The 23,383-nt window shown below is 37.6% G+C and overlaps 1 protein-coding gene across 1 annotated transcript in view; it reads left to right on the top strand.

Moving 5' to 3' along the window:
* LOC121638892 (protein phosphatase 1 regulatory subunit 29-like) overlaps positions 1-23,383 on the top strand; it is a 237,428-nt gene that overhangs the window by 62,174 nt on the left and 151,871 nt on the right. Inside the window, exon 2 of the mRNA XM_041983962.1 lies at positions 14,704-14,996. The gene's annotated coding sequence lies outside the window, so the exon portion shown is untranslated. The remainder of the gene's footprint in view (positions 1-14,703; positions 14,997-23,383) is intronic.

Below are 23,383 nucleotides of genomic sequence, written 5' to 3'. Positions count from 1 at the left end.
GTTTTTTTTTGTTTTTTTTTCTATCGTGTCTTGTCCAGCATCATAGCAACCAGAATGATGGTCTGGCTGCTGCGTTGCACTGAACAAATTTGCTACACCCGTAAGGAAACAAACAACAACAACAACAACAACAAAAACAACAACAACACCTGCAATATGTTTAAGAAAATTAAACTGACAATCATCAGAGGCACCTATAAAATGACAGACAAGCTGTAAAAAAAACAATCATAAAAAAAAATAAATAAATCAACAACACAAACATAAACATGAACATAACTTTAGTTGTCAGTAAGTAAACCCACAGGTCGATACAGTGACTGTCTCAACATACATGTTAGTAAATAAGAGGAATGAATACTGATAAGTGATTGTGCAAATTCAACCAGGCCACCACAAAGATCAGAGCCAGACCAGGGGGCCCCGGACCAAGGAGACCAGCCGCCCCCCAAGAGCACGTATGCCAGCCAGCCCCACTACCGGGATGACCACCGGCCCCCCAGAGACGGACAGAGCACAGGGCCTAGGAACCCAAGAGCAACCCACCCGACCATGGCAAAGCCCTCCCCAAATGCCTAGACAGCCACCCAGCAACTCCCCCGACCCTCCAATACCCCCTCCCTCCGTCCTATCTTGTCCTCCCACCCCCAATAACCCCCCCCACACACACACACACAAACTGTGCACAAAAGCAGATACGTACATTAACACACATGCTAGTACACACCCTGCCCCCTAAGGAGCCGCCACAGTTTTCCTCCAACGTGCAACAGCCCTGAACAAACAGACACACACACACACACACAACAAAATGGCTCCAAGGTGTGAGCCAAGGTGGGCCTGCTTTTCTTTTTTTTCTCTCTATTGACCATTTTTCTCTATGTCTTCAGATGGGTCAGGTATGGCAGCATGTAGGAGTTTGTGTGTGTGTGTGTGTGTGTGTGTCTTTGTGATTTATGGGGAGACAAAAAAGAACACAAGTTGAAAATGTGTGTGTGTTCTTATTTTTTCGACATGATGGGGACAAAACTCTGACCTCACTCCAACTTATGGGGACTTACTGTAAACAAGACAACAATTTTCCCCTTTGGGAGGGTTAAGTCTGGTTTTTTTCCCCATCAGAATTAGGTTAAGGTTCAGGGTGTGATGATTAGTGTAAGGGCCTGGGAAATATGTCAATGGTGAGTCTAAAGAGACCACACACACAAACATCTCTTTTTCAAGTGTGTTGACAGGAAAGAAAGATTATAGAGGTGCTATGAAAGATTAGACCAGCTTGTTTAAAGATACTTTAGTTTTAGTCTTTTCATGGTACTATTTATGTGAAGGACAGATTGTTCTTTCGATAATAGGGTCTCTAAAAGGGATGAACTGCAGCAGAAAAGTTATTAGCATGACAGAATTTCAGTTGTTTTGAAGTAACTTGTGTATGCTCCAGTGTGGGTCCAAACAGCTTTGTTTACCCAGCATGTTAATGAGGACTCTGGGCTCAGCAGAGCAGGGCAACATTGTGATGCAATGGACAGTAATGACACACCAAAATCCTTCAAAGGCTGCAATTCAACATGGCTAACAGATGCATCATTTAAAGTGCTGCATTAGGGGTCAAAGTAAGATGGAAACTGATATTTAAAAGTTTCAGCTTTAATAATTCAGTCTTCCATCTTTTTTAACATCATAAATAAACAGCAAACATAAATTTTACAATTTACCCCTGCAATTATTACAATATTTTTAATTTCATTCCAACTCGTACACTGGATATTGAAATTATTTTTTCCTTACACACACAAACACACACACACACACACACCCACACACACACACACACACACACACGTGAAACATAAAGCAATAAGAATAAAAAGACCAGACAAAAGGTTCTATTAATATCTCTGTTTTATAAAGAAAATGGATTTTTAAAAATTTCTTTTAAGTTCGAGTGCAGTTTATATATTTCACTGTAGTTTACTTTTTAGTCTCTAACTTGCTCGCTAACACTCCCCCGCAAAAAAAACAAACAAACAAAGAAACAAATCAAAACAAACAAAGGAAAAACAAAATCAAACAAACAACAACAACAACAAACTTAATACATAAATAAGTGACACTGCTGGCTTGAAATCCACACGTTTGTATTCTCACATATTCATGTATTTAGTGATCTCCGATCTTTCACATTAAGTGACGATGACTTAAGTGATGGGAACACATTTTCCATATGTCACCAGTTATTGAAAATGACCGACTACAGTTGCTCACAAACAATTCAGTGATGAATAGTGAATGTGGGCCAATGTTGTGATAACTGAAGCGTGTCACTGTGCGGGCGAAAGCCATTAAGCACAGGTCCATGAGATAAATGATTGAACAGGTGGAAGGGTGCTCTGTTCAATCAGCAAACAGGTTTTTAAATGAGTATTGTGCAAATAAGCCATCATGAAGGAATCAAAGCATCTGCGTGACAACACCACATAATAAGCGTTGGAAGGAGGGGTATTCATAAGGACATTGCACAAGTTATTACTCTGACAAATTTCAAATGTTACATTATGGGCAAGGTAAAAAAAAATAAAAAACTAACAAAACTAGAATAAGAGAGCTGGTCACCCTTTCTCCACCAGGTGTTGCTGCATTGGTGCTAGAGCACATAATGTTATTGAATTTTCTTGCGGCATGCACAAACACACACATTCATTTATTCTTTTTATTCTCTGGCTTGAATGTTGTCAAAATAGCTAAATTGGGTTTCTCTTACAGGCAGATACATTCCCACAGTGTAATATCAGGGCTGCAGAATAATCTGGCTATAGCCATTATCATTAATAGCATGGAAGGAATAAACACATTTTTCTTGTTTGTATTTACCAATGAGAGCTGCCTTTGGCAGCATAGGTGCTGGAGGGGATCTTGTTATGGTGGAACTAGTGGATTAGTGAGTGCAGCACACACACCACCTGTTTACACTATGTGATGTGGGGAATCAGGTCCCCAAGACAGCAATAGCAATTTTAATTCCGTAGCCCATTTCATTACATGTAAATGTTATGCACTTAACATTAAAAGACATGGTTCATATGCTTAAAGATAAGAGAATAATCAAATGTTGTGGCAGACAGCACACAAATAAATAAGCATGGATGAAATACAGTGTTTCATTCAAGCATATACACAGTTACATAAAATAATACATATACAATACATAAAAAGACAAAAATACTGTACCAGACAGCACTGCAACCTGAAGACAAATTACATGTCTAGAAAACTGGATATGAAATCACTGAGTACATAAATGTAGTGTATATGTAGAGCACATTGCAATTAATAAGCCTGTGAGAAAATGTTTTAAATTTGGTTTTAAACGCAGACACAGCTGTGACAGACCTCAGGCTAGCCTGTTCTAGAGCTGGACTACATAAACACACCTCAACATGCTTTGATTTAATTCTAGATTCAACCAGAAAATCTTCACTTGTTGACCTGTGATCTACATATAGGTTATACAATGAGCAGGTCAGGCATGTGGTGAGGGTGTGAACCATTAAATACTTTATAGACTATTAGGAGGATTATAAAAGAGACTTTACATTGAACAGTTATTGATGGGATCAGGAAGTAATACCTTTAAATCTCCCTGTCTGTGTGAAAACTCAGGCTTCTGCATTCTGAGTTGAGGTTGCCCACCTGATTGTTTGCATAATCCTGCAAATAAAGCATTAAGGTTGTCAAATACATTCAATATAAATGCATAGACATATTAGTCTGTGTCAGTTATGTTTTAAATTTTCTGCCATTTGACTTATTTGGCTAAGCGATAGAAAACAGTTCCTGTTATTTTGGTAATTGGGTTTTCAAGATGCATGCCATGGAAATTAAGGCATGGCCTTAGATACTCGCTTACTTATAATTTAAATGATTTATTAAAAAAAAAAAGGTTAATGTTTATGTTGCAAGAACCTTTCTTTAAATACAAACTATAAAATCCACAATAATTGTATAAAAGTTTTGGATCCACAGTTCATTGAAAAAAAAAAAAAACCCAAAGCAAATCAACTTAAAGGATTAAGGTTCTAGGAATAGAAATATACATTATATAACAAACAAGAGAGGAAGATAGCCCAAGCCAAAACGCCAGATGCACAGAATATTAATATTTTGTGATAATACAGACACAAGTCTTCTAATAGACCTGTATTAACTGGAAGTTCAATCTTTTGAGAAAACAAGACATAACGGCATTACTCCACCGTTAAAATGTAGCAGTTTCACATAGAAATTATACATTACTATCTTTACTTGCATTATTACTCAAACATGATTGAGTTTTTGTTTCCTTTCATTAAGACATCAATGTTCAAAGCCTCAGTTTCTCCTTACATCTAAAAATCTTGTTTTTATATCTTACTGTTATTTTCTTGGGCCCTAAATTCTTGAACAAAGAAATAGGAAAATGGCAGTAGGTGGATATCCACTGACCTGAACACTTTAATACAAAAAAACTGATGGTCTGTGACTCACCCTGCACAATATTTTCAACACATATTTACATACAGATAATGACAACTGGCTCATCAGCTGCTGTAGGTTCCCAAGGGCAATTCTCCTGGAACTGTGCGCAGAGCTACGACTGGCCTTGGAGCGCAACATTGCGAGGAGCCTTGCGCTGCCTGTGCCCATACAGACCACACTGGGGTTCCTAGCAACTGGGGCATTCCAGAGGGGAGCTGGCAGACCGATCGGGACTGTGTCAGTCATCTCTGAGCTGAGCCATGCCAGCCGTGTGGGGCAGAATTATCCACATGTCAGCCAGGTATATCAAATTCCCATACAATCCAGCTGAACCGGTCAGCATTAAAGTGCGATTTGCAGCAACAGCTGCTGGTTTTCCCAGTGTAATCAGTGCTATCAACTGCACACACATTGCTATGAACGCCTCATCACATGATGAATTTGTATATGTCAACAGGAAACATTTTCATTTGATCAATAAACAGATCATATGTGATGCACAAATGCAGTTAACCAACACTGTGGTGAGGTGGCCTGGTTCAACGCATGACTCATACATTCTGAGTAACAGCATGGTTGGGAACAGACTACAAGCTGGCACTGTGCGCAATGGGTGGCTTCTTGGTGAGTAAATATATTTTTGAAATTGTCGTAATCTTTAGTTGACTGGACTACTGTAATGCTGCCCAGGTCTCCCTAAAACGTCCATCAGATAGCCGCATTTAGTCCAGAACCCTGCTGCTCGCGGCCTCACTAAGACCAAGAAAGTAGATCATAAGACCAGTCCTCAGATCTTTACATTGGCTTCCTGTCTTTCAAAGAATTTACTTCAAAATTCTGCTGTTACTTTACAAAACACTGAATGATTTAGGACCAAAATACATTCAGGATCTTTGATTTATTATGAACCAACCAGACCCCTCAGGTCATCAGGGTCAAATCTACTTTCTACTTTCAGAACTAAACGTGGCAAGGCAGCATTTGGTTTTTAAGAAGCTTGAGATCTTTCTAACAAGTCCCTGATAATCTATGTGCAAAGTACACTTATTAATAACCACATGTGTAAAGTGTAAAATGCCATAAGCAGCCTCACCTTTTATCTGGTGCACTCATTCTCTGGTAATTTTCTGATTGTGCAGAGAGGGGAATGTCAGGCACAGGCTCATTTAAACATGATTTTTGTATTTAAATGGAGGCGTGGACAGGGAGGAGTTGGGCACTCCAACACGTGCTCTCAATTCCACGTTGATTGGGATGTACAAAGGAAATGTGCTTGGATTCATGCATGCGCACATGTTCATACATCTGGATTTACTTGTTCGTACAACATTTTCTGGATTTGAGCGTACGCCATGTTTCAGTGGGAAATCCATGCAAGTCTCTGTACATAAGGCCCCAGGGTTGAGGAAATGTGTTCAAAATTAAGAAAACAAATTAAACTGCTCTTCACTCAACTTATATAAATATAACTTCTATTGACAGAATAAAACCTGCCTTGCCTTTTCGTCTTTACAGACATTTTCTCCATTTCCAAAGATCTTATTGAAGTACTTTATCAAGGACATAATGTGCAAAACTGTCATTCTCTTCGCATACTTTTTGTTTTATTTGATTCACACTTATTCATAGGATATTTTCAAATCAAACACTCTCCTTTTTGTTTCTTTCTTTCCTTCTTGCTTGTTTTTTTTATTTTGACAAAATCTTCTATAAATGTCATTTACAGTTCTGCTGGATGCAGCAGGCTATTTATGAACATAACGTTTCAATAGTACATAAGATAATGATTACTTGAAAGGTCAAGTGGTTCTCAAAGACTGCATTTCTTACTTTTTAAAAGATTCTTAAGACTTTCTTAAATTGGCTCCACAACCACATATGAGTCACACAGTTACATCAGTTACCTTCCCACAACTGCGGTCATGGTTGGTCAGCTGGCAACTCTAAAACACAGGGGATCTGAAGAGATCACAGTGACAATCTCTAATCTATTACTTTTTCACTCCTTTCAGCAGCTCAAAAACTTCAGTATTTGCAGGATGCTGCCAAAGGTTTAACTAGTTTTCTATGTAAAGATGATTATCTGACCAGAACACATCCTGGACTTCTTGTAGCTTATCATAGATGCAGGTGATCATGAAAGTGTCATCTTTTGGAATCCCATAATAACTGAATTGGCATTCACCTTCATTGCTGTTACTTATAAAAAAAATAAAAAATAAAAATCAGGGTTAATTCAGTAACCTTATAGTTATGTTCAAGAAGCAGGTTTTTAGATATGTTGTGATTTGATTTTCAAAGTCTGTCGTGAGCTACTTATGTCCCACCTACTCTGCACAGCAAGTGCAGCCATATGCTTTGGGACCCTGTTTCGATTCGTATTTGTTGTTGTTTCAATCATTGTGGTATTTATATTCTCATCTCCCTCCATATCCTGTCCCCCCCCACTGACACTTTGGCCCATTATGTTGGGTTTTTATGCCAACTTCCATGCCAGACAGCAATCTAAATTGGATGGCAACTGTGTCATGGTGATATATGAGAAAGAGAAAAAAAACTATATTTCTTTACAATAAAAAGTAATTTATCTTTACATATTAGCTTAATTAATGTAGACACAAAACAAATACTCTGCAGACAAATAAAGTAACTTAAAGGCAATTTGCTGCAATCCATTTTACTTTATTGTTCCCCTGTTTTATTGATGCACCACATTTGACTCATTCTTCATTTATGTCATGTTCTGTGACTTTAATCTTTTAAAAATCTCTGTGTGTGTTGTACAAGCATATGAGCAAGTAGATCTATATATACACTATCAATTTTAACAATGCAGATATTTTGTAAAGTACAAATCGAAAGAAAGGAGAAAGATCACAAAACTCAGTAAAAGTGACTTATGAAGAGAGACCAACTTATCCTTCTCTTTTTGTTTTCCATTTGTACATTACCTTTACCTTAATGCTGCTTTTGTTGATCAGTATCATTTTTTCCCCCTTTACATTATCTTTTTAGAAAAAATATATACATAACCAAACAAGCTCAATATATAATTCTCCCTTTATGCTTCCCTCCCACTTTACTGTACATCTTCCTCAACACTAAGTGTGCGTTGGCTGCATTAAATCTTTATTTTTATCCAGTTGAGTCATCTGTTTTTATAAAGAGTTTGTCCAAATAGCTGTGCATCTGCCTTCCCTTCACCTGCCCCATCCACATTTCCCCAGCTTATTTTTTCCCCTCAAATCTGCTCTTGTCCATCTGAAGTATTTTCTTTTTTCCTTCCATTGCCTCCAGTTCTTACTGTAAACTGCTTATCCTGCATTTGAGACAGTGACTAAAAAGCAGTGCTGTTGTTCTAGTTATTGTAATTTAGAACATACAGTTTTAGATGGAGAAAAAGTAAATAAACCGAATGATTACTGGTTTAAAAGAAATGCTAGATGCTTTTGACATTTGCTTTTGATACAAATTAAGTGTTGGTAGTTTTTTTAGGAGTGGCTTATTAAGTATGCAAGTTTCACATTTGCTGAGTCAGTGCTTCCTTTGTGTGTGTAACTGTGTGGTGGTACTAAACACATTGCATGTACAACTTTGTCTATACTGGTGAATCAGTCAGTTAGTGCTGGTCTTTTCAGACAGGAAGCATATCGGTGGCCTGGCTGCAGTGCTGTCAGTAGTGACAGAAGCAAGGTGCTCTGCCTGCATAACGGTCATCGTTGTGTCCTCCACACAACCACTCTGACAAAAATCACAGGAAATTGAATGGCAAACGCAAAGAAAGAGGCAACAGTGTTATCAATATTCTATTTTTGTTTTTAAGTAACTAAAATGGGGAAGACGGGATGAGAAGAAGAAGAAGAAACTGACAGGAGGAGGAAAACTCATACTGCAGAAAGATGATAACAACAATAAGAAAAATATGCACTTATTTGGTAAAGATGCAGTGTGGAGGAGAGGAAAAATGCATGTATTAAAGATGTGGTTTGGTTTTCACAATAAAACAGAAAGGTGAAGATGAAAATGGAGAGCAGTTGTAAACATGGCAGCTAGTACAACCAGATGAATAGAAAACCAAAGTAATGTACATCCTTACCCATTCCCTCATGGATATACTCATGCATGTCCTCTTCCTCTGCATTGTCTTTTACAGTCTATCTACTGTACCTCACCTGGTTAATGGCAAATATTACATGAATTCAAGAGGGAAGAAAGAAATCTATTGTCAGAATTTTGAAGTAGGTACTGTATAATAATTTTCTCAACTCTACTGCAGCTACACCGACACATTATCTGTATGTTTTGACTTGGTTGACTAGAATTCAAATGTCATATTTGAAATTTTTGTTAATGTAACTGCACAAGCAGGAATTGTTGGAATCGTGTATAACATTCTAACATTTAGTGCCTTCTTGCAACTCATTTTCTCAAACACGCTTCGCAACAGCGGTAGCAGCCGTATCTCAAAAAGCCTCAACAACACCGATGAAAGCATGTCAGTGAGTGGTCACTCAGGTGAAGAGGTTTGTGGTTTCATAAATGTTGAAAAGTGCATCTCATCAAACTGTCAGATATCGTTCCTCTGTGTATAGAAAGAAGAATGGTTCTCACAGGGGAGCGGATCTTGATGGGGAAACCGCGGCTCCCATGCTGCTGCTGCATATGCATGGTCCTGCATTTTTGTGCATAACAATTTAACAGATTTTCCTACTTGCTAGGGTAGTAAACCTTTCCAGTTTATCTTCTCCTGTCGCGTCTCAATCACTCTGCACTGTATGGCGTTTTTTTCAGTTCCAAAAGCGGCGCGTTTGAAAACCAACCACGCACATGAAAACAAAGCATGCGCAAGGCGACCATCGCGCGCGAATACGTGATATGAGCGAGTAAATTAGTACCCTCGGGGTTAAAACACACGTCGCGAGGAGGCATTTCTGCATTGCGAGGGAATAACACAGTATTTGCAAGCAGAGAATCACCCACTTGAAAGCTCATCAATCCACTGTGTTCACATATGTGGACCAATGTCCTCGCAGCAGTGACCCTCCGGAGGCAGAGACTGTGGCTGATGTGTCTTACCCTCTGATTGGTCAGTTTAAATGCTCGCACATTGCCCAGCCAAGCTAGTGCATTCAGGGACTTTGTCCACATAGCGGGAGCATGTTATTGTTTACATGCTAATTTAGTGGACAGAAAAATACGCCGAAAAAGATATTGAATAAGAGTACACATAGAATGCTCATTAATCGTAAAAAATTTTGGCAGAACAAGTACACTTCTAGAGACTATATTTAAAAGTTTAAAGCTATTGTTTTTGTTTGCTATACCTCTGTAAAAGTCTCCTCTCCAAAAGGCAGCCAAACATAGTTGGAACTGTATGCATGCATATCACTCAAACTTCACTTTATTGCCACTTGGCAAATCTATCTAGCTGCCCCTCAATAAAAACTCATAGTCCAATGTGATAAACTCTGAATCACCTAAATTAAACTGCTACTAGTTATTTGTACACAGTACTAAAAAAATGTGATGTAATGCAAAAATCCTACAATAAAGTGTGGTTTAATTTTTTATAGTTTTTCCAGTAAGATGCTAAATTAATATTATAATTTTAAAAGGCAGTTTTTTTTAGCAGATTTTACATGGAGAGGGGTTTTGTTTAAACCGGCAATTTAAATACAATAAATCCCCAGTGGGAAATAAAAAGTAATAGAAACAGCTGTAGCTTAACATGCTTTTTTTTTAACCAGATAAACAGCACCTGTGCAGCGAATTTCAAATGGCTTTAAGTTGGTTAAACTAGCTTTAGTTTTGCATAACTAATAAGTATTCACGTTATATCTAATTGCCCCTTTTTTTTTCCAATGCATTTAAATTTTCATTGTTATACCTTAAAAATGCCATGTTTGATATGTGCATCATAATACTTATCTTCAACTATGCTTTCTTTTGTCAATAGCCGAGATGTCACCTGCTTGAACGGCTTCTGCATAAAATACAAAGTGCATTCAGCACAACACCACTGAATCTTGATTACCTGGAGTTTTTATGTCGCCAGAAAATGTACATCCTGGACACCCTATCCAATTATGTACAAATACCCGTTGTCATCCCAGAAGTTTAGCCATTACAGTCATTTAAAAAAATATATTTATTCAGGAGCAGCAGGCAGAAACACTGATCTATCAGTTTGTCATTTTTCCTTCCTTCCATGGTTTATTTTTATCATTTCGTTATGCACACTGAAACTGATTTATTTACTTTACTGCCTTGCCCTGTTTTCTTATGTCATTAAAAAATTTCGTTTTTTGAAAGGTTTTACTTGTTTTCTTGTCCTGTGGTGCCAGTCCCACCAGTAGGTCAGGTGAGTTTTTAGTTAAATCAAGTTGTTACTCTGTGAGACATTTTATTTTACTTTCAAAGCAAAGCAACTTTATTTGTAGAGCACAATTAAAACAACATGGTGATTAAAAGGGCTTTACAAAGACATTAAAAACATAAGATTATATGAAGCATAATTTAAAAAAAAAAAGACGAAAAGGTAAGAACATAAACTAAGCATGATCACGTTATTTTTTTTTTTTTTTTTTTTTTAAATCCAGCTTTAGAGAGACTGTGCAGATTTGGTCTTTTAAGCACAAACCATTGAAATGCAGCTGAGAGACAGAATCCTGTCTGGAGGGGATCTTCAGTGTCGTCTGCATTGTCTTTGACTTTAAGTCTATACTGCTGGGACATTTCATGCTACTACACAGCTGGCTTTAATAGATGAAAGTAAGCCGTATCAACCTAATCATTTAACCTCATGAATGTGAATTGTGAGGACGGTTATCAGTAAGAAATATAGAGGCTAATGAGGACCATCATGTCTGATCTTTAATAAATGCTAGCTTGTTGGTTGAGATGAATATTTCCCTCCAAAAATGTATGAAATTATTGTGCTGGTTACACTTATTTAATCTTTTGTCAAATATGACTTGATCATCACTTAAATCAACATTAACATAATAATGCATTCAGTGACAAATGTGTATGTGCAGCAATAATATTGTGTGTTTGTTTATTATGTTTATTTAGTTTTCACCCTCAGTAATCCGATCGCTGCTGTCTGTTCCGTAGTAGAGTCTAGCAGCGCAGGGTTGTTTGGAACTATTGCAGGCTCCATGACCCACGTGACCGCTCTTACAGCGAAGTCAACGGATGTCGCAACTCCGAGTATATCAAAGGCTCTGTCGGAGACAAGGGAGAGAGACCGAAAACTGACCATTTAGGATAAGCGAGGGAGGTCTGTTTAGCTGAGCGTGCAGTGACAGAACTGAGAGCGAGCGGGTCACTGCTGCGAGGACATTGGTCCACATATGTGAACACAGTGGATTGATGAGCTGTCACGTGGGTTCTCTGCTTGCAATTACTGTGTTATTCCCTCGCAATGCAGAAATGCCTCCTCGCGACGTGTGTTTTAACTCGCGGGTACTAATTTACTCGCTCATATCACGTACTCGCACGCGATGATCGCCTTGCGCATGCTTTGTTTTCATGCGCGCGGTCGGTTTTCGACGCGCCGCTTTTGGAACTGAAAAAACGCCATAGAACTGGTTCTCAGCGATTTCGCGTTGGTGCTTTTTGAGCCTCTGTGGACCTAAGCGGAGCATACGGCGGTGACGCAAGAACCAACCTTATGCAGATGCTGCACGAGTGTAAATCCAGCTTTACCCATCACAAGTATACACAATCCTAAAAGTCTTTGCTTATGAGAATGTGTCTGATCATTAATGGAGGTCATAAAACAACAACAATGATAACACATAGACATGCAGACATCGATTTTGGCCAGTAAACAACAGAAAATGTTACACAATGTCCCTTTAAGGAATTATTATTGGGATTGCAGAGCACAACACAAAGTTTTATTTTTTCTTTCACATTTTCCCCCTTTAAAATAATTAGATAAAAACATTACCTAACATTAAGTCAATTGAACCCTCAGTGAAAGTTGCCAGGGTGCAGTTGTCCTGTTTGGATAGATGGCCTGAGACAGTTTAACTGCAGGGATCCCATCTCGCTGTGGCAACTATCTTACTTCCTAAAGCTGCAGGCAAAGACCAGATGTTGTGGGGAAACAAGAGACACAGGCCCTGGACATACATTGGGAGATCCCAAACTTATTTCAGTGAGATACATCCAGAGTCCAGCAAGCAAGCTTAGCCTCTTTATGTAATTTGTCAGAGCTATATATTATTTTTCTAATTGTGCATTAGTACATCCAAAAGAAAAGGGAGAAAAAGAACATTGCATTCTGGCGTTTGCTTGGCATTTCCTGTGGTTAGCCTATCAGTAATGTGCTATTCCAAATTTGCAGTTACTATGGCAGCTCTACATGAAAACAAAACAATATCTCCAATTTACCCAAAATTCAACATGGTGTGACATCAATTTCACATTCTCTTTTCTCTCCCAGTGTTCTCTGTGAGACTCCATTTACCTTATTTTCTTTCTGCACATCCCTGCCTTCTTTCAGCATGTACTGTATCCACCCATTTTCTACCTCCTGCTCTCTGTTCTTCAGTAGATTATAGCCTAAAGCTGACTGTGGGGCACTGCAGTGGATCAAAACATAATTTCTAGCCATTTATTATAGCCTGAACTTAAACTGTCTCTCTCCTCGTCTGGTATAGCTTAGAGAAAATGTAGCCTATTTTTGCCCTTATTCAGTTTTTCACCTTTGTCTAGTCATATAAACAGTGTGTTTCAATAAGCCCCCATTAAGAAGAAGGAAAAAAAAAAAAAAAAAAAAAAAAAAAAACAGGTTATGTTGTCAGTTCCTAATTTCACTATTTAAACAGGACTCTCTTTAGAGAGTCCTGTTTAAAATGTGGAATTTTCTCACTGGCTGTTCTTAAGATTACAGTCTATATCCTTGCCACTTACACACGTTCTGAAGACTACCATATTCGTGACGCTTTCATCAGTGGTTACCTGTTAGTGACATTTACTTTATTATTCTCTCTATCTACCTAGCTCATCCTCTCTTGCTCCTTTTTTTCCTTCTTCTGGCACATGCAACCCTTCTGACCCGCTTGTCTAACCTTTACTAAACAGTAAAGAATTCATAGGCCAATGTAGATATGAGATAGGTTTGGTCCTGAAACTGCTCAATACATATCCTCTGTTGATGTGGCTTTATTCTTTTTATACCAGACATGTTGGTGTCGACATGCATCATTATACTCTGACATTTTAGCGGGTTACTTGTTAGATTTCTAAATATTTATGTTGTTGAGGTTGTTGCCCATAGCGGATACCATCAAAGTCTCACAAATAATTAAAATAGTTTGTTTTTAATGCACTGGCTTTCTTTATAGCCTTTGGATACTGCTTATATAGTGCTAAGGGAACTACAGTGACCATTGGTGCTGTTTTTTTTTTTTTTTACAGGGGAAGAGATGATGATAAAGATAAGAAAATTGACGTTTTACTTTTACCTCTGCCAAGGCGGAGGTCATGTATTTAGTGGTATTTGTTTGTCCGTTTGTCTGTTAGTAACATAACTCAAAAAGTTCTGGATGGATTTTCAGAAATAAAATAAGAAACATTGATCATCTGGATCACTGCCTGGATCCAGGAAATTTTTTTAAAGGATTCTTTACTTTGGGGATATGTGGATAATTTTGCCCTGGAGCCTCTAACTCAAAAATAATGCACACAATCATTGGAAAGAGGGAAAAAAAAGGCTTGGCAGAGGTCTGTGCTATCTCAGTGCTTCTAGTTACTGCTATTTTTTCAAACACTAGGAAGACAGGAAGACAATACAGCCTAGATAACCAAAGGTCCTTCCCTGAATTTCGTTCTGTGTTGGTGAGAAAAAACATACTACGCCGCAGGAAGCTGTCTTCACTATCATGCAAAAGCAGCCACTGCTTATCTCATCAGACAAAAATCTAGCAATAATCTGGTTTAGAATGTGCCTATACATACTGTATTAGGGAATATTTGTCCAAAGACTATTCTACAATCAGAGAAAAGTGCTCTTGGTCTTCACTCCTAATGGAGACTGTCTGGTTAATTTAAGTTTTGAACTGATTTGATCTTTATCTCTATTTGTCTCTCTCCCTGTGTATGTCCTGTAAACAAAGCATGATTATAGGCTTAATTAACATGGACTTTCCCATTTTTTTCTCTCTGTCTACTTCTTAGATCTTTTGCTTGGGCTGTTGGAGAAAGAACATTTCCTTCCTCCCTATCTGTGTGGACACAAGAATCACATCCACTTGGACCACAAAACAAAGAATATATACTACTGAGATAATAATTTTAAAGTCTTTTGGGAAATTCTTGCTGACCACTTAGAATTTGATGTTATAGAAGAAATCTTTCATCATACAAGACCCTGCAGGCCCTGCTGGCGCTGTGACCAGCCACTGTCCTTGAGTGGGCAAGACTTCTCTACTTTTTGCTATTTGGAGTTCACTTAATCCTCTAAAGTAGAGGTAAGTTTTTCAGTTCATACGACCAGTTCCAATAAGGAAACTCCTCAGTTTCTGGTGTAGATCACCTGTCATTTTAACCCCTAGTGAAGCATAGAGTTCCTAATAAGTCAAGTGCTTTGGACTGGGCTGGCTTTGACAGGGCAGCCTGAAAGCTCACCCACTGAGGCTTTTTTCACATGAGCAGTTGACAGTACCCAGTGGCATGAAACTGTGAAAAGCAAAGGAATGAGAGGGATTTTTTTTTTTCTTAGGTGCACAACCAATTTTGGCCAAACCAGCCTAGTTGGCAGAGGGGGATGTCTGTTGCCATAGTAGCAGGTGCTAATCCATATGCATGACCAGGATGAGATTTTGGGAAGGTGTGCTGAATTGCACTGAGGGGAAATGGCTGTATGAGACTCCTTGGGCTTAATTTATTTCCTGGATTTGTTAGTTTAGTTGAAATGGATCTGCAGCTTTGGCTCAGTGTTAAGGTGAAGTTTTGGAATGTTGTAATGCATGATGAAATTTGTTGCCATTTATAAGAGGCAACAGCAATCCCTGTCCTGCATTTCAAGAGAGGCCTATATAATGTGGATATTTTTGGATTTAACTGAGACGTCCCGGTTCTTCTCCGCCCCACTTTTACTACCCCGCTAAGAGTTTTCAGCTGCCAGTTTTCTTGTTAGTGGGTTAAAACTCTTCATTGCGAATGTGGGCTCTGTCTCATTTTTTAGGGATGTCCATAAGTTTAACTAGTAGCTGCAGTACTCCTAAACATTTTAACCAATAGATGCTGAACAGCTCATTTTTCTTAACTCACTTCACAAAGCTGACATAGAATTTGTAGCATTTTATTTAGTTTAAGCCATAATTTCACTTTAAGAACTCAAGACAATTTAAACATAAAATAAATTATCCTGCAATCCTTGGTTGAGCCTAAAATATTGAAATGATCTATTCAGTATCTGGATCTGAAGCTGTTACGAAACCGTGGATGTGAGGACCCAAGTGCAGGCAGAAAAGGCAGGAAGCAGTCTGCTGCATGTAAAAGGGTTCCAGAAGTCAAACTAAACTTACTTAATAAAAGACTCCAGTGACAAAAACAACTGACGTGGTATAGATAACAAACGGCCCCTAACCTAACAATGTCACCAAACAATGAAATGGCAAAAAGAAACTGAATCAAATGGACTTAAATACACTGAAGGGTAAACTAGACACAGGTGAAGTGAATGAGCTAATCAGACCAGGTGAACTAATGAGCAGAAACCAAATAAACACAGAGCATGACACTAAACACCAAAAACCAAGAACATAAACCAAAAACATGACAAAAACCCAGAACATGAAAGAACATAAAAGTAAACCAAGGAACATAAAGCGTGAATCATGACAGAAGGTTTGGATGTTTTATTGGAATGACACTAATACCCAACAATCCTTTTCCTGTCATGCTCAACAACAAACTGTCAATAGATTTTGCTGGATCAGTCTCATCTGTTCAGTGTTAATGGATCAAGATGGCTTGGGATTGTGAATCTCTGGACTACATTGTAAGTCTGAGCAAAGCTTTGGTTCATGATTTTTTTTTTTTTTTTTCATTTATTAAGATCCCCATTAGTTACTGAAACATCAGTAACTATTCTTCATGGGGTCTCCTCTGTATTACATTATACATTTTGTTATTTACATAAGTTTATATACCATGCACACCCACCCACATACATAAACATATACACATATGTGTACATATATACATATATGTGTACATATATACATAGACATATGTATACATATATATACATACATATACACACATATATATATACACCACATTTATACACAATATATACATATATGCCAGTTATATATATATACACACACACACACACACATATATATATATATAAACACACACACAACAGCTCAAAAAACAAAGAAAAAAAAAGAAAACACAATTTATATTTACAGAACAATAGCTCTTTTAAACTAATCACTAGACATACTCCAGTATTATCTATACCCTTTCATTATGTCTGCTGTGTAAACAAAAAATGTTTAAGTTTCTTTTGAAAACATTTTCTATTATTTTCCAGTAACAGGAATCTTGGCAGTCCATTTCATGCAACCATGACCTGATAAAACACTGCTCGCTGAAACTGATTTGTTCTACTTAGAGGCAGAGCACACCTACTGTAGAACCACACTAGTTTGTCTTGTGCAATAACTGTGTTGATCAGCAAAAATTTCCTGTAAATAACTTCAGGACTTTTTGGAAATATAATATTACAAATAAATGATAATAAAAAAATACTTCAATCTGTATTGAACAGTTAACCATGCCAAATTACTGTACATTGTGGTTGTATTAGTTCTGTATGGACAGCCCAAAACAATTTGTGCTGCTTTATTCTGTGCAACTTGCAATTTATGTAAATTACTTTCATTAGTGCCTGACCAAACAACTGATGCATAACCTAAATAAGAAAACACTAATTATTGAAATAATCGTTTGGTTAGCTGCTGAGGAATGAATTTCTTGCAATATCTGATTATTCCCATACTCTGACCCATTTTTTGCAATACATTATTTTTCTGGCTGTTCCAAGACATTTTACTATGCACAATTATACCCAATAAATTTGCATCTTCTTGTTGGATCACATTCTCTCTTATGGTTAAATGCAATGTTGGTGAATCCTTAAGAAAATATTTTGACCCAACCACCATACATTTTGTTTTACCTACATTGATAACTAATTTATTCTCAGTCATCCATTGTTTTACTAAATTCAACTCCTTGTTTAACATAGTATTAAGGTGACTTACATTTTTTGTTGATAACCATATTGTTGTGTCATCTGCATATATTGCCACGGTTGCATGTTTCAGTACAATTGAAATATCATTTGTAAAGACAGGAAATAAAAGTGGACCTAAACAACTACCTTGGGGCACCCCACAACTAATCTTTTCCACCTCAGAATAGCTACCATTAAAATAAACTGTGTACACACGATTACTAAGATAGTTTTCAATCCATTTAACAGCAGATGGTTCAAATAAAAAACAAACTAACTTATTTAATAAGATATCATGATCTAAAACATTAAAGGCTACATTTAAGTCCAATAATACTGATCCTACCAGATTCTCCTCATCAATCCTCCGTAGCCAATGATCTGTAATCTGAGTGAGTGCTGTAGTTGTGGAATGACCCATCTTATAAGCATGTTGATATATTATGTTAAACCCATTCAACGTAAAATACTCTTGAATTTGATCATACACAATTTTTTCCATAGCGAAGGAAAAATACCTGCTGTTAAACTTAAATTAATGATATGAGAAATGAGGAAAGCAATACGATCTGCTGCCATCTTTAAAAGTTTAACCTCAATATTGTCTATTCCACAGGGTTTATCCTTACTTGCTTTGTCACATTGTCCTCTGTTACAGTTTTAAATTTAAATGTACAATACTTTGTTGTAATAATACTATTTGTTATCAATTCATATAAAATATTTTTATCTTGTCCCAACTCAATGACTTGTCTGATTTTTAGTATTCTATTTTTAAAACATTTGCTCAAATAATTAGCTATTGCTTTTGGTTCAGTGAGGTAAATTCCATCAGCCTCCAATGATGTTATATTTCCTTTAGTTTTTCTTCCCATAACTTCATTCAATGTGCTCCATACCTTTGCACTATCCAATCTGGCATCTTTAATTTTATTCTGATAGTACATTCGCTTTTTACATTTATTCATTTTAGTCACATATAGTTTCCTAATTTACGATCGTTATTCCACTGAGCCACATCATTATGTTTAATTGCTTCCACCTTAGCTCTTGATCCAGCCATGGAGTAGAGACACTCCTAACAGTTTGTTTTCTTAATGGACCATATTTATCTATAACCTTACTTATCAATTTATTGAAAATGGGCACAGCACAACTCGTATTGTGTTGCTGCATAACCTCCGACCAATCAACGCTACTTATTTCTTCTTTAAAATCATCCTCTTTAAACCTTTAGAATATCCTTTTACAAATAAACCTTTGACCCAATTTAGGTACTTTTGTTATTCTTTTAACTGCTATTAAATTATAATCACTGCAGCCAACTGGAATAGAAACTGCCTCTGAACAAAAGTCTATTGCAGTTTTTGTGAGATCATTAAGCTTATCCACCACCACATTCAACTCCTCTCTCATTATAGTACGTATAAGGGCCGAGAGTTTCTGCATGTTGTACTCCACACCTGCCATGTTACTTGCTCCTGCTTGTTGAGACACTTCTTAACCTTGTTTCGATTGCACTTTGGACTTCTTGGGAGGCATCACACAACACAAAGTCTCTTACATGTTTGACCAATGTATTCTGTCAATTAGGAATCACAATGCATTATATTTGTAGACAATTGTCAGAGCCCAGCATCCTCACCTCTACTCAGCTCCTGCGCATGCACAGGAAATGTAAGCAACCAGTAAAAGAGTAATAAGGCCAAAAGCTGATGAACTACACCTTTAAAACTCATTTGGCACTCCTGATACATGCAGCTTAATTATTTGGAATGACATATATATATTTCCATAACAGCACAGCCAGCTGCATATTTAAGCTCTCTGTTAATCTCTTGACACTGATCATCTGCTTCATCTATTTTTTCAACAAAGCACAGCATGCTCAATATTAACTCAGCAAGCTTAGACTATCCTTAATTGTTTCTTGTTTAATCTTTCTCTCCTTTTCTATGGATACTGTACTAATTTCATTCGTGTGTAGTATTGCATGCATATCAAGAGTACAAAAATGCCTTACTGAGCACTGAACCTTGAGAGTGAAGGTTTAGTTACAGCCCAGACACAAAAGTCAACAGTTACACAAAACAATTTCTTAACACTAACCAGACATTGCTTCCTAAAGCTGGATGAGGATGAGTGAAATTGCAATTTACCTTCATAAATGGACAATCCTCTGGAGGGAGACGAGTGTGTGTTCTGTTTCTGTGACTGAAAAGTTCCAGTCACTGTAACAGTCAATAATCACATGCATCTGCACTCATCACATCAGATCACTGGAACAGTGATTCTAAGTTTTTCAGAACAATAGCCCATCTAGTACAAAAACATGGTTTATTTCTGATGGTTAACAGGGATTTCACATGTTTGGGTAGAGAGCTTCCACCCATCCATTATCTATACCACTTTGTCCATTAAGGGTCACAGGGAAGCTGGAGTCTAACTGAGCATTTAGCAGGTAAGAGGCAGCATACACCCTAGACAGGTCACCAGTTGGGTAGAGAGCTTTTCATCTGATTTGGCACATAAACCTTGTTAAGTAAGGTTGTTGTCTGAAATAAACCAAATAACTGTTAGTCCAGTAAAACCTAATGTCACTGAACATAACAAAAGCAACTACAGAAACAGTGAGAAAAAAAAGTAGTGGAACAAATATGTTCAGAGGAACCAACATTAAAAAAGTCTGACATTAAAGCTTTGGTCAGTTAGGCATGGACATTTTAATGTGACTTTTCAAATGATGAAATACAATAGTAGCATTGAGAAGTTCATTTAGTCTGAATTTAGCTGGTCAGTGCTACTATCTGGCATAAGAACACAATATAGCAAAGGTTTTTTATTGTGCAGGTTTTTTTTTTTTTTACTGTGGTGGCATTAACTTTAAAATAGTGGAGAAAAGAAGTTAGAAAAACCTACTTTCACTGTTAAGAAATTGATGAAATAATCACTAACCCCATGTGTGAAATATGGAGCTTTTTAGTATGCATAATGTTAGTGTGATCTGATATGACTTGTTTATATGGTTCATTCTCCCAGAGCCAGAGGTTAGTGTACTCAGTGTTCACCTTGAACAGTAAGCACAACACATCATCACTTATCTAAGGGGTCTGTCAGTGCGTGCATGTGTATCTCGACGTGTTAGAGCTAATGCTTGGGTGGCCACAGGTAGTGGAGAGTCATTCTGTTGTTTTCAGTGTATGGGAGGTATTCATGTTCTTATGTGTTCTGTGCAGTTTTTAAAATTTCACCCGTATGCTGGGGTGCATCGTGTGAATTTTGTGTGTAAAAATTTTTAATACATCTTAATCCCAAGTGTAGATTTACAAATCTATATGTGCATGTGTTTGAAAGATGTTTGCAATTCAATAAGGAGTATAGTTTTAAAGATAAGTCTTCTGTACCTTTGGCTAATGCATCTTCAATACGTTTGATAGATTAAGAAATCAGCTAATTTGACTAAGAAATCAATCAAAGCAGTGAAGGATTACTTTCACTTAAATGGAATAGACTTTACATCTATACACACTCTGGGGACATAGAAAGGACAGGTAATTGTTCTGCTTGTGCTCTCTGTCTTTGTATCTCTTTGCTAATCATTTCCTCTGGATGTGTATGTGTATTGGTTAGATTCTTGCATTCATCATCAGCTGCTACTAATGTTGGTAATATATCATTTTGACCCAGTCTGCCAGTTCAGTTGTTGAAAGTCATGCTTGATAAGAATAGCTGTTACGTATGTATACATGTCAAAAATTGTTTGTGTGTATGTTAGCTTCAACTACCAGCATCTGGAGATATGTGGTCCAGGTTTTGATTAGACAGGCTCAATAATGAAACCCCAGGATGCTGTGCTAATCTGTTTCATCACCTCTTCATCCCTTCATCCTTCAGGCCATCCATTTTTTTTCCCACTTTCCCTCTTCACTCTGCCTGTTTGGAGTGCCAGGTCCTACCACTGCTTTTCTAATGCAGGGAGAAGCTGTGGAACATAGCCAAATTCTCCCCACTCACCCCTCCCGCACACATACAAAAACGCTTGGCATAGACGATATTTTGCTCGCTTGACTAGCTCACTCTCACTATTGCCCTTGTTCCATCCTCCAACCCCTTGTGATGAAGCCCAGGTGGAACAACGTGGTTGTTTAAGATCAGTCACCCGGCAATCAACCCACACATCCTAGGTCATCTCTTGCCTTGTGGAGTGCCAGTTGAAAAAGTGGCAAGGCAGTGAAGAGGGAGGGAGAGCAGTGTGCATTAGCCATGCTAATCTCATTAGTGAGGCCATGATTGAATCCTGTAGGAATCTGCCACCGCTGCCAGGAAAGACGGAGGAGCTTGTGTATTATTAAAGGGATGACTCTGTTATGGAGGGTGTAGAGGTTGAAAAAGGAAGGATAGGAAGAAATACAGACACAGAGGGAGCCCATTGGAAGAATAAAAGGGGCATGTGCAAAAGAGATGGGAATAGAGAAGAGGGATTGTTGAATGGCAGAAATGTAGAGAAAGATTAAAAAAGACCATACAAAAACCATTAAATGTTGTCCATAAAATGGACAGAGAGTATGAATTAGAGATTCAAGATTACAGATGCACAATTTTATTAAAAAGTGAAGGCAAATGTGATGATTCAGAAGAAATAAAGTGAAGAAGAAGTCACCCATATGGATGCTCATTATCCTGAAGGAGTCATCCTCTTCCACTATTTCTAAAATGTCACTATTTTTCCTCTTTTTTCTGTTTTATCTGCCTATCTGTTTTTCTTTTCATTTTATGGCCACTCTACCCTTTTACCACTTCCCATGGGGAGCCAAACAAGATATTCTTTGAAGCCTCGCTACACAGCATCCTTGTGAAGTTGTGACTGTCTAAACAAAAACTTAACCTGCCCTCTCATCCACATCTCTGTTATCCGTTTTTCATCAGCACCTATCCTCCTTTTCACTCTCTTTTGTTGACCCTTTTTTTTTAACCCTTAAGTTAATTTTGCTTTTACCTCTTACTTTTTTCCTTCTTTCCCCAGGGTTTCTTTCCACTCTCTAATTTGTCTTCTTCCACTCTTGCTCTTCCTCTGCTTTCTTCTTCCAGGAGAGCTTTATCTACTCTTTTTATTTGTAGTCTCCTCTGACTTCTAACCCTTGAGTTTTGGAATAATTGTCTAAGCACACTGTTTTAGTGCCCGTGGTTCATTGGTCTGTGGGACTCCAACAGCTTTGCTTACTGTTTCAGCTCAGTCTGAGACATTTGGCATGTTTAAGTGTTTAAGGGACTCAGAGTTTTTACAGTCACTTGATCTTTTCTCCATTTGTGTGTCTCATTAAATTCCAAAATTAAAAATCTCATGACAGGAACAATTATTGATTCCCACGCTCCCAAAGCATGCTTCTTATTATTTATCTGCTCGTTATTGCTGTTGTCTAAGACACAGAGGCCCACTCACAGATTTTAATGCTTTGTTTGTTCAAATGATGAAATAAAACATGCACCCAATTCATATGTGAGCAGTAACATTCAATAACCTTGTATGACTTGTCAGAATATACAGAGCATGGAAAACGCCTGCCACAGGCATGTTCTGTGAAGATTCTTTGTCTGACAAAATGT

This window comes from Melanotaenia boesemani, chromosome 4, assembly GCF_017639745.1.
Source record: "Melanotaenia boesemani isolate fMelBoe1 chromosome 4, fMelBoe1.pri, whole genome shotgun sequence".
NCBI classification, from domain to species: Eukaryota; Metazoa; Chordata; class Actinopteri; order Atheriniformes; family Melanotaeniidae; genus Melanotaenia; species Melanotaenia boesemani.
This window is presented reverse-complemented; position numbering and strand designations above follow the sequence as displayed.